Source organism: Protopterus annectens, chromosome 2.part1 (genome assembly GCF_019279795.1).
Source record: "Protopterus annectens isolate FY-2018-M chromosome 2.part1, PAN1.0, whole genome shotgun sequence".
NCBI classification, from domain to species: domain Eukaryota; kingdom Metazoa; phylum Chordata; order Ceratodontiformes; family Protopteridae; genus Protopterus; species Protopterus annectens.
The window spans coordinates 1,732,871,846-1,732,885,134 of NC_056729.1; the positions used below are offsets into that span (position 1 = coordinate 1,732,871,846).

Sequence of the window (13,289 nt, forward strand, 5' to 3'; positions counted from 1 at the left end):
TGTTAGGGTGCAATCTGCTGATGCTGATCTCTCTTTAATGCAATGCCGGCTTTTAAAAGCCGGTGTTGCATTTGCAGTAAACCTGAGCATCGTAGAGCTGTGTGTGTGGTCTAAACTGTAGCAAGTAGTTTGATACAATTTTTCTTTTTTTTTTAACTAAAACCTGATGGTTGTAATACTCCATGGTGGCAGGGTATAAACTGTAGCTGATGTTTGCTACAGTTTAAAAGCAGTCTTTTTTTTAATAAAATAAGCTGAAGGAGGGTTGGGGTAGGTCACAGAAATGGGACCTGAATGGCTGCGACAGGAGGGAGTGGGAGTGTGTCTTGTATCTGGCCACCTAATTCATGTGCCAATAGATCGAATGTCCAATTTTGTGGGGCTTTTTTGCACTTTAATGGAAGCGCTGGGGAGGAGGCATAGATCTAACTTTAATAAGCCGATCATTGTGATCGGCTTGTTATAGTGAAGTGGAAGTGCTGATGGTGTGGGGCGCTGGTCCATAGTACCAGCCTAGGGCACTACATGAACAAGCTAGGCTTCTGTTGTCACATAGAAACACATTTTGCAGTTAAAAAAGGACCACATGAACCACCTAATGTGGTGATTTCTGCTGATGAACTTGCACTTCCTATCAAAGTAACAGAACATACTCTCATGACCATCAGTTTCTTATATGGAAAGCCTGTCCATTGCATCTTTTTTTCATGGATGCTTTTTCTCCCTGTACCTGCTGACTATCAGCTCCTGTAACATCCTGGTTCCTCTGACATCAGAAGGACAAGAAGTAGGTTATTGCTGGTCCAATTTCATCTTTGCTATCTGCAGCCTGACTTATATATGCACACACAATGCCTGCTCAGTGTTGCATGTGCACTTGTTTGCATGTTCCTAATCTTGTCTGCAGCAAGCACTCTTTTGTGGGCAGCCATGTCTTAGCTCTTCGTGCTACCTACTGTACAATGTGTCATCAGGCAGGACGGGGGGTGTAATCAGAGCAGTCTGCAATGTCTAGGTCATAGTCAGAGCCTTTTATCTGTCTGTGTCTCGGGGCTGGCTCATTCCATGCACTCATGAATTCAGTGATAGCTTTTGACCCCATTGTATCAGGAGGACGGTTTCAATCTCTTCACACTCTTATCAGGTCTTCATGCACACTTTGATCTTAGGTTTACTGGGTTATGCTCAGGGATGTCTATCCCACTGTGCCTCAAAGCATGCTTGTCCCAACTCCCTAATGAATTCAGTCCTGGTTTTGGTCTATATCAGGATGTGTGCATCACTCATCTTCCTCTCTTTCTGTAATTAAGCCTGAAGGAGCAGACAGGTCAAAGTTTGGCTGCATCAGTGTAGCATTTCAGTTGTGCATTGTCAGTTTTGAAATGGACCCATGTGCTTAAAAGTACTTGGATTCATGTTCCAGTACAAATACCATAGTGCGGTGTGGGAGAGGAGAGGGTGCTGCATTCTTGAGGTGTCTTTTGAATGATATTAACTAATGCCCATCTGTCTGAACTTGTGTAAGCTCAGGTTAATGTGAATGCTCTTGTGGCAGTTATCAAAAGCGAGCAGGGAGATTTCCCCTGTTTCCAGGATAAATTACCTGAAATCTGTGTGAGTACCACAGCAGGTTTCCCCAGAAAACAAGGCGTAGAACTATTGGGATTGACCTGATCAAGAAAAAATGTATTAAATAAAATGAATAAATTCTTGCTCGCATTTTTTCTGAGCCTTCGTAATGTATCATTAAACTGTGTAATTCTTTTGTCATGTTTATCTGTATCTTTATCTTTCTTTCAAGTGTATTTTTTAAGTCTGGTACTACTTGGACATCATGGATTCTTCAGAGGGATTCAGCCCTTGGTGAGAAAGTGCTGTGTTGCCCGTAGTGTGGCTGATTCCAGGGGTGCAGAAGGTTTAATATAAATGGTAATCTTCTAATTAAGTGTTTAAAATTTGGATCCCCATAAAACCCAGTGCTTTCTTTCTTTACCAGTTGTTACAACATTTGCTGCAGTAACTTTGTATTTTGGATGTCAAAAAAAGAAAAAAGTACTCATTTCACAGGCATGAGGGGAAGACCTGCTTTGGAGAAATGGATGTGCTTTATATACACCTTTCCATTTCTACTGTAGCTTAGATGACAAGGAAAGTTTCCCTGATGTGAAGAATTGCATTGACTTCAAACTAAACAAGACTACTGAACAGATGTGCATTGCTTAGTTACAGTGTAAATGCTTCCCATGTTTCATTTCATTAACTAAGGATATTAAAAATACAGGAAGCAGAAACCTCATTGCATGCTGAGTTCTATAATATTTCCATGAACATCACTGAAGACATTCCATCCATGTGGTACAAATCAGACCACAGATGCCACAGTGTTTCTGTCTAGAACAGTGATTTATCAGGTAATATAGGAAAACGAGCTGTTTTTATTTTGAAAGTGGTCAGCGTGTCTTCTGTTTATACTTTGTGTTTTAATTATCAGATAAAATACATTGTTTTAATTCTGTGTACAAGGCATTCTTAGAACTTGTTACTTAATAAGAATGTTCCAAAACATTTGTGTTAGTAGGTTGTTACCAAGATAGTAAAGATTTATGTCAGAATGGCCAGAAGACTGAAAGTGCTGATGTTCCACCTCTTTTTTTTTATTTACTTCATTGTCAAGGTTGCTCATTATTTAGTTGTTATTTATAATACACTGTTCATAGGTAAGTACTAGGTTAACTGTCCTTGTGGGTCAGTTTAAGCTTATTCAGTTTTTCGTTGTTGAGAATGAAACTCTGTATCTTTTCTCTGTGAGGTAAGCAGTTTAACCGTTATGCCATCCCCTATACCCCAAACAGTGAAGCATTTAACATGTAATAGAAGGTTCATAGGTAACCACTAGGCTAGCTGCCTCTGTGGGCCATTTTAAGCCTATCTAATTTCCTTTTAAGGTGAGAATCAAACCCTGTACCTTCTATTTGCAAGGTAAATACCTAAACCCCAAATATTTGTACTCCATTGCAACGTATTGCTTGACAGTAGGATACACAGTTACGCTCTTCTGACTACACACAAACACATGAACCATTTGATCACAGTAAGATTAGAACCCCTACCTAAGTACACCAGCTAGAGACCTTAGTACTTTATACAAGCACGGCCCATGTCTAATAAATTGACATACAGCTGTAACTGAAATCATGACACTATGCAAAGATATCAGGTTGCAAACAGGGTAATCCTCTCAACATGCCACACACAAACTTTAAAATAGCATTAGAGTTATGCAAAGCAATCAGTCTACAAACTATTAAATGCTTAACCAATAATCAGACAATGACAAAGGTGAGAATGAAACCCTGTACTTTCTGTCTGTGGGGTAAAAGCATTAACCAATACGCCAAACTCTAATGTTCTGAAAATTTTTATTCCATTTTTTCACAGTGAATCTTTTTTTATTATATTTACTATTAAGCTTATTGCAGGTCAAAACATTTCTGATGACCCCAACTCCACCAACTTCTACCACTCTGGGAATTCCACTTTTTTCTCCCAGTGACTTCCTACAGGAGTTCTGCAACCTTCCATCCCCTTACCCCCTCTGCCACAGTCCCCCTTCTCCTTCTGTTTTATCCCCTCTTCGACTTAAAACTTGAAACATGTAAAGCAAAGGGATACCAAAACTCTTCTGTACAGTATCAAGCCAGATACCACACCTCGTTCAGAAAATATTCACTCATGGTTTCTATATCATTGTAGCTCCCAGTCTAACTCATACAATTAACCTTTGCCTCAAACAAAACACAATGTCTTCAATCTGAACAATGCCATTATCAAACCACTACCTAAATGACTGAATTTCGCTCACTGCTCTCACTTTTGCTCCATTTACATCCTCCCAACTCTAGGAAAAATGGTGGAAAAATTGTCGGTACTCACCTTTCCTAATACATCCAGCAATATAATCTTCTTTCCCATAAACAGCATGGCTTTAGGACTGGCTGCAGCAATATGACTGCCATTTGGACTCTCACTGATGACATTTTGCAAAATACAGGTTCAGGTGACATCACAAGAGCACTTTTAATACACTTGACTTCAGAGTTTGATATGTCTGACCACTCTGTCCTTCTTCAAAGCTCTCATAGATGTTGATGTTAACAATACCCCCCTGGCCTGGTTCAGAAGCTTTTTAGATAATAAGACAGTTCAAGCACCTTGGGATCAGCTTTGCAATGTTAAGGGGCATTAGCACACGATCCTGATTCCTTGGCTGCATGCTAGATATTCCCTGAAGTTTGGCAAACTGTAGATTCAGTTTGATAAGTTTAGAATGCCATTGTATGAGCAGTGGGCTTCAGCACATTGAGTTCTTGTCATTTGGTTCCATGGTGTGGTGGGATAAAGCTCTAATGGTGACGCAGCAGACAACACAAGTTTGAATAGCAGTTTGATTGGTGGATGAGCAACGTGGAAGATGGCGAAGTAAGCAGCCGATGCTCTGTCACTTGTACTGGGGAGTGACAATGGTAGTTCTAGTCACTGGCTACCATTCTACACCCTAAAAGTAGAGGTTTTCTGGCTCCAGTGACACAACATAGGCTGATGATGAGGGTGTGGCTTGGCAAATTGGTGTGATGGTGGTATGTGTCAGCAGAGAAGACACAGGTGCACGGCTTTGGAGGCCTCTGCATTGCCATGGGTGTAGCCCCTTCCTCCAGTAACCTGCTGTGCTCCTGCTAAGAAGTTCTCAGTAGCAGGGTAAAGAGTGGACTGAAGTCCAGTTGGAGGGGCTGATGGTCAGCAGGTGCAGAGAGAAAAAGCCAGAGTGAAGACAATGCTAGGACTAACCATAGACAGGTCACTGAGGGAGGCAGGAAAGATAATAGGTAAAGAAAGAACTGTGGCCAGTTGTCAGGTTCCAGTTTAGGACCATTGACCTGCCCCATGGACACTAGAGGAGGATAGAAGTGGTGACTCATGTATATCTCGACCTTGGGTGAATAGCAAAGCATTATTTTTCAGAAGTACTGTCTGTTCCCATTTGTGGCATACTAAGGAAACTAACAGTTCAGTGAAACTAATCAGGGATTGTAGCAGTGGACATGCGTATGTGTGCTTCTTGTGGGAGTAATGGACTAAGAAAAAGATTTATATTGTGGATAGATTACACCTCCATAATAGAGGGGTGGCAGTGCTGAAATAGACATTAAAGTTGTATTTGGTTGCCACTGAGCCTTTGCACTGAGGTGAAGGTAGGACGGAGCAAAGTTGCAAGGAAGCTTCTGAATGAAAACATGAAGGAGGGTAGTGCAGACGTTGGGGGGGTTGGAATGGAAAAGGAGTATGGAGCATGAAAGACACTCAGAGGAAGGGTGAAGTGGTTGAGGTGATTCAGTATAGTGATAGGAACCAATAAAAATGTGGAAATTGCAGGCCATCTTTGAGTATAACAAGCTGACATTACCAGTATCCTAGAAGCTTAGATAATATAGAGGATAGAGTAAGATATGGTAGTTCCAGGCTGTCATATTTTCTGAAGTGAGAGGTGAAGAATGAGGAACAATTGGCAGATTTTTGTAAGAGTTGGGATATCTTGCAGCAAATAAAGGAAGGTGAGGCAATATTCACAATATGAAAGTAAGGTTTCCACTGGCCAGAGGTGACCATGCTGTGGTACTTACCTTAGGCAGAGTAGTGGACACCCATGGAACCAAAACAGCAGCAGTGTTCCTGGAAAACTGGACAAGCAGCTGGGAGTGGAAATGATCAAATATGTTGCACGTGGGGAAAAGAAGAGGGTAAACACAATGTGGAACATTCAGAGCCAGCATTTTGGAAGCTGCTTTGATAAAGTTAGATTTCTTCAGAGCTGATTAATCCGGATTTGTATTGAGATGTATAAATGAAAACCTGAAACATCATCATCGACTCCCTTTTTCTGTATGAGGTCAGACATGTCAACTGACACCATCTCTCTCTGTTCATTGCCACTCTCCTGCCTTCTTCGACATTCATGCCTGACTGCTGCAGGACATCTGTCACACGATGCTCTCGTTTCATCTTGCCTTTTTCCAGTTTGTCATAAATCTTCTTAACTAGATTGTCTTCTGCTTTTCTGCAAATATGCCTGAACCAGCATAATCTGTTCTGTTTGACCTTTTGTGCAGGTGGTGTTACTTTGGCTTCTGCACTTGTATCCTCATTTATCTGTCATTAACAACATGAATGCTGTTTGTTTATATAATGGCTTCTTCTCCTTCTGCTGCAAGGTTGCTTCTTACCACTATCACGTATCTACTGAAGGTGTAATATTTCTAAAGAGTTTTATAGCCACCTTTGGCAATGACCTCAAGTCTGACCCCACATAAAGTCCATCATAGAAAAAAAAAACACCAGAAGCTTGGTTTACCACAAAAGACAAAGGCTTTTATGAGCAGCTACATCAGAATGTTGCAGACTGTTCTTTCCAGCTGTTACTCCCGATAACCTTTTCATAACCACAATAGCCAGTAACAGGGCACAATGCTTCTCTGCTGCTCTACCTTCCCATGATCAAGATTGTGAAGCCTTAAGCAAGCTTATATGATGAAAATTTGCCTAATTATCTGAAGCTCGTCACCTTCAGTACTCAAGGCTACTTTGATAAACAAGCTTGTCATTATTACAAATCAAACTGTCTATCAGCAGATAAGAGGAGACGGCCTACAAGGCCAAACAGTAGAATGAATTCTCTCAGAAGGTAAGGGCACTTGCCTCCAAACGTGTTTGAAGTAGCCATGAGGTGTCAAAATTGTAAGTTTTGTAAGTCATCTAAATTCCCCTTATTTCCAACATGATACTTTATAAACTGCAAAACCTTCAAGCTTGTTTTCTGTAATGCTTCTGTCTAAACCTTATATCTCTAAACTTTATATTGTATTTAGAACTCAACTATCTTCCTTTTTTTGCATTAACAATGTTCATATGTCTGTTATGTACTTGGAGCTTTTCTCCCCGGGCCTCCGCTGAAAATGGACATGTATCCAGTCGGACTCTCCCGGTTAACAAATGTAAAATAAAATAAATAAAATAAATAAACCTCTATAAACAAGTTTATTTTCTATGAATCCATGTATTCTTGCCTTGCTTAATTTTGAATCTCTCTATGCAAGGAATATTACAATGCATCTATGTATTATTGCTTTGATAAACTGTGATTATTTGTTACTGTGTAACTGATGTTTTCTCTCTTTGTACCTGTGTAACATTTTGTGCTGTGTTTGTGGAGCTTTTCTCTTTGGGCCTCCACTGAAAATGGATACCTGCCTAGTCAGACATTCCCCGGTAAACAAATATCAAATAAATAAATTCATCAAGTACATTGCCCCCTTAGGTATGTACAGATAAAAGTATGTCACTCAATTGGATAGACCATTAAATACTTCTAATCAAAGGAATTAAGGAAAAGAAATGCTTCATCTATTCCAATATATTTTCACAACCCGTCTTATAATAAGTAGCCTACCAGCTATGTCTGGCTTATCAAACCATTAAAGTCTCAGACCTGTTTCCCTCCCTTTTCTTCACAAAACCATAGGCTCTTACAAACACCTGCCCCAGGTACCTAAATCTACTCTGACAAATAAATAAGACTTGCTGGAGAGATTGGTTCCTAACTCAACATATTTCCATCCTATGAAATAAATTATTAGTACAGATCAAAGTAGCAGTTTGGCTACTTTTAAGGCTAGCCTTTGACTAGATGGGTCAACACAGATTTAAACCAGGGTGATCATGTATGGCCCTCCCCAGTTTAGGAGGTGGGTGCTAGTAATTAATTGTAAAGGAAGGTAAGAATTTTTTTAAATATGGCTCCTTTAAGCTGTAAATGGATAGGCATATTGTGGTCCTCACTGTTGCTTAGGTGTTAGTGTTGCTGTGCTCACATATGGGGTTACCTGACTAAAATAAGTAACCTTTTTGTTTTCTATTTTTTACCCATTCAGTTTTCAGCCTGTCTTGGGGACCTCGTCTGACTCCCATCTATCTCCCTCACTCAGAATCCATGACTCACTGCCCTGACTCACTCCTACTTTATCCATTATCAGAATCTTTTGTAATTCCTAAGTCTTACCCCCTTTCCCATGTTATAAGTCCCTCATTTGTACTCATGTCCTTCCTCTCCCTTCTATTCAGGGAAAGAAGTGTCCCCATTTTGTATCCCACCGAGGAGGAAGACTTCCAGGGTTACCTTAAGTCTCTGTCTGTCTCTTCTAGTCCTTTTCTCTCAGTAGATCCTTTGCTTATGACTATCAAAGAGCCAATTTCTAGGTATTCTTCCTGTGTACCAAGAAGAAATGATGTACATCTGATAGTGTTGCACTTTGTGTGGGCTTTTATTACTTGGTTCCAGAAACATTTGAGTCTCTCTGGCCATGTATGACTAGTTCCACTAATTGTGATGGCCACATTTGAACTGTTTAAAAATGCATGGGTGTGACATTTTACATAGGTAAAGTTTGTTTATTTGTGTATATGTATATACATATATATATATATATATATATATATATATATATATATATATATATATATATATATATACATCATATATATATATATATATATATATATATATATATATATACACACACACACACACACACACACACACGACTAAGTGGGCTTTTACTCAATACTTTTTACTACCACCTGATCAGTATTTTAAGGACAAGTTCAACCACTGATGCAAAGCAAATCAAATTATGTATGTGCAACAAAAAACAGGCATTAGAAGCATTGCATCGAGATACAATACAATACACAGAATCAGTGAATTGAAGTACAGTACATATAAAGCATCATGAAAGTAAATTTGGACAACATAAAAAAGACTGTGATTGCTGAAGAGTACTAAATACTATTGATATTACAGGACAACTGTTTCAGTTAGTTTTATTTCCTTATTTATGTATAACTAGAATGGAGGAATGACTTACAGGAACCTTTGTCAGACACAGCATGGAAGCACTTTCTGGTTAGGCAAATGGAGATTAAGGGAGCCAAACACGGGACCACAAATGGAGATTAAGGGAGCCAAACACGGGACCACAAATGGAGATTAAGGGAGCCAAACACGGGACCACAAATGGAGATTAAGGGAGCCAAACACGGGACCACAAATGGAGATTAAGGGAGCCAAACACGGGACCACAAATGGAGATTAAGGGAGCCAAACACGGGACCACAGAAAGCATGTTGCTTACAGCTCATAGCTTAAATCCTCTACACTGTCGGACTGTTGATAGCTGTTTTGGTGTGCATCACAAATTTAGTCCAAGAGACCATGAGTTGTCTTTGTACACTCACCTATGGCATGCAGCCCTGTGTTACAAGAACAGGAATACTGACAAACTCGGAGTGGATCCCAGCTAAATCCCTCATAAGCCATCATTGCACTTGCCAAGTCCAACAGCAGAAGTCACTTGGTAAGTGGCTGACTTTCCTTTATCACTTTCTGCGACACAGTAGTTGGCAGAAAGCCTCCCCATATAGCTGAAGATCATTTTTCCAGATCTGGCCTTTCCACAATGTCTTCCTTTAGATATAAAACTTTCCAAAGATTTAAATTATTACACAGAAGTCCTCATAAGGACAAAACTCCCTATATAAAAAACTCCATCTAAAAACAACTTCAAGGTTATGCTGCTAAAAGCAAGGAGTCTTAACATGAAACTGAACTCTCTGGAAGCAGTTCTCACTTTGGAAGATGCAGACATTTGTGCAGTCATGAAGACCTGCTTCAAGGCTGTGAAGAGTACCCCAACCATATCGGGTTACAGCTCCTTCTACATGTTCACACCACAAACTGAAGACATGAAAACTAAAACAAGCGCTGTATCAATATTGATTTAAGATAAATACACCTCTACATTGGTTAAACAGTATGATTCCCTGGAGATATTTCAGGTGCAATTAACTGTTGGTAGGGCACCTATTCAAGTCATTGCCAGGTACAGGACCCCCTCCATGAATCAAGACACCTACTCTGCCTATTTGTATCTACTTAAGTCTCTCAAGATACATCCAAACACCAAGGTTTTAGGCGACTTTAACTACCCATCCATTGACTGGGTAAATTACTCGTGCGCAAACTCACTTGCCAAAAGGTTCCCCGACTTTGCTAACTCCAATGCCCTGGACTACCTGGTTGACACACCCACAAGGAGTGCCAACATCCTGGATAAAACTGGTTTCCTTTGAAGTAAAAATAAAAACTGAATCTCCAGCTAAACCTGAAATATTTAGGAACTCTAAGGCTTCACTAAGGCTAACCTGCTGCTATTAAGTGATAACCTGGCAAAATTTCAAGCCCCCATAAACCCTGAGAACACTGCTGCCTGTGCTGAACTATTCACAGAAACCCTATACAAGCATGTTAATAGCTGCATAGAGGCAGCCGTGCCTACCAGGAAGAAGTATAGAACTAACTCAAAAAACAAGGCACCCTGGTGGAATCACAAAATCAATAGGCTGTGTAACAGAAGGAAGAAAATCATGGAAAAATTAAAAGATGCAGCTCCCAGAAAGATAAAAACACACTCATCAAACTGAACAAACATCTCATAGGACAAATAAAGTCGACCAAAGGCAAATTTGGCCTCCCAATCCAAGGACAATCACAAAGCATTCTTTAGCTATGTCCTCAACATTAACGGCAATACACAATTGTGTGCAGAGCTCATTGTAAATGGAGTCACCTGTACTGGGCCAGAAGATAGAGCAAACCTACTGGCCGATAAATTCAGCTCCAACTTTCCCCCTTCTTTCCCCCTTAACCTTCCCTCAGGAAATACCATCAAATGTAGCTTCCACTGCTATCACTAGGGAACAGGTCCTTAATGCTCTCTCTAAGGCCAGGAACACTGCATCAGTGAGCCCAGACAATATCCCAGGATGCCTTCTAAACAGCATGAAACATGACCTGTCAGGGCCTCTGGAATTGCTATTTAACTATAGCCTCCAAACAGGTGTCATACCTCATGAATGGAGAATAGCAGCAGTCATCCCTCTGCACAAAGGTGGGCCATCTACAGACCCTGGAAACTACAGGCCCATAAGTCTCACTAGTTTTATATGTAAAGGCATGGAAAGAATTATCATGGAAATGATCAATAGTGATATAGTAAACCTCCAGACACTGGACCCAACCCAGTTTGGTTTCGTCAAGGGCAGATCATGTCTACTCAGCCTGGTGGACTTCTTTGAGAAGGTCACCAAAGCAATGGATGAGGGCAAAATAGTTCACACTGCCTACCTTGACCTGGCCAAAGCATTTCATAGGTTCATAGGTAGGTACTAGGCTATTAGCCTAGGGCCTATATAAGCCTAGCCAAAAGGTACCCTGGCTTTCACTACCCAAGAAAATTATTTTCCTGTGCCACTGTCGAGCAGAGCCACAGAAGTGATCCCCGGGGTGGATTTCCTATCTCCCATCCAATCATCAAGATTTTGCTTGAAGAGTGCTAATGACGATCTTTGTTTGATATAGATAGGTAGTTTATTCCAGGGTATGGGAAGTCTCTGGGACAGGAATCTATCCCTCCAGCATGTTCTGTTTATTGTGGTGACAAGGTTTAGGTCCCTAGAGCGTGTAGCTCGGAGGGATTGGGATTTCTTTAAGTGGAGCATGTCCAAAAGCTCTGGGTTTGACAGAGGTTTGTGTGTTAGGCAGAGATCGCCTCTGAGTAGGTGATATGCGATGGAGTAAAGCTGCAATTTTTTTAGATGGTCTGCGTAGGGCATCTGTTTGAGGCCAGTAATTCTCTTTGTGAGGTATTTCTGTGGCCTTTCCAGTTGTTGTAGATGTCTTGTGAGGTACATACCAAAAGGGGCGTTGTACTCTATAATGGGTCTAATGAATGATGAGTAGAGGGGAACAATGACCTCTTTTTTCCTGGATGAGAAACCTTTTGTGATGAGGTGTGCCACGTAGAAGGATTTCCTGACTACTGTACCGATGTGATTATCAAAGGAGAGACTACTGTCCACCTGTGTCCCAATGTCTCTTATCACACTGTTGGTGTTAAGTAAACTACCACCTATGTGGTAGTTCATGAGTACAGAGTTTTTACCAAAAGGGATGACAATTCACTTTTTGGCATTGAGCTTGAGGCCATGGCTTTGACACCAGGCATCTGTCTCACTGAGGCCCTTTTGTAGAATGTCCACATCTTTTGGAGTTTTGATTATGGCAGTCATCTGCGAACTTCATTAGCCAAAGACCTTCTGTCTTAGCCTGTACTTCAGAGAAGTAGATGCCAAACAAGAGAGGACCCAGGACTGAATCCTGTGGTACTGCACTTGTCACTGGTCTGAAGTTGGATTTGGAGTCTGCTACTTTCACAGTGTGGGTTCTGTCAGTGAGCCAGTTGGCAACCCATCTTGTGACATAGGGATTTATACCTAGTTTAGTGAGTTTATTTAGTGAGTTTATTTATAATTCCAGAGTGGGGGATGGCTTTGGTGACTGCTTCAAAGAAATCTATTAGGTTTAGGAAACATGATCTGAAACCTAATAGATTTCTTTGAAGCAGTCACCAAAGCCATAGATGAGGGTAAGGTGGTTCACACAGCCTATCTAGATCTCGCCAAGACTTGGAGACATGATCTGGGTCCCGCGGTGGTGGTGCTGCGGTAGCGTTGTCATCTCACAGTATGACAATGTCCGGTTTGATTCTCAGCTAGAGCGTCTTCTGCTTGGAGACATGTGTGAATGGGCGTACCTTTGTTGAAGGTTGTGCATCAGGGCTGGTAACTCAGCACGTAAAAGCAACTACCAATCATCAGCGGACCGGAGTTCCGCTGTGCCGACCCCTAACTGGGAAAAGCCGAAAGACACAACAACAACAACAAGACATGATCTGCCTTTTACAAACCCGAACTTGGTGGAGTCCTGAATTTGGAGATTACCAGTGTCATTGTTTATAAGTTCCATGATGATACGTTCCATAGCCTTGCAGACCAGGCTCGTCAGGCTAATGGGGTGGTAGTTTCCGGGGTCCGTGGTGGCTCCCTCTTGTGGAATGGGATAACCCTCGCTGTGCGCCATTCAGTGGGCACATAGCCTGAGGTGAGGCTATGATTGAACATGGTACTTAGGTGGGTTGCCAGTTCATTCTGTAGTTCATGTAGAACACAGCCTGGGATGTTGTCAGGTCACATGGATGCTGTGTTCTTGGCTTTGGAGAGTATGTTTTTTACCTGTGCAGCCGTGATTACAGGAACTTTGCATTCTTCCAGTATAGAGATGG

At 41.1% G+C, this 13,289-nt stretch overlaps 1 protein-coding gene across 3 annotated transcripts in view; it reads left to right on the forward strand.

Moving 5' to 3' along the window:
• The window catches only part of DVL1 (dishevelled segment polarity protein 1), a 2,262,785-nt gene that overhangs the window by 2,069,638 nt on the left and 179,858 nt on the right, over nucleotides 1-13,289 (forward strand). The gene's annotated exons all lie outside the window — the stretch shown is intronic.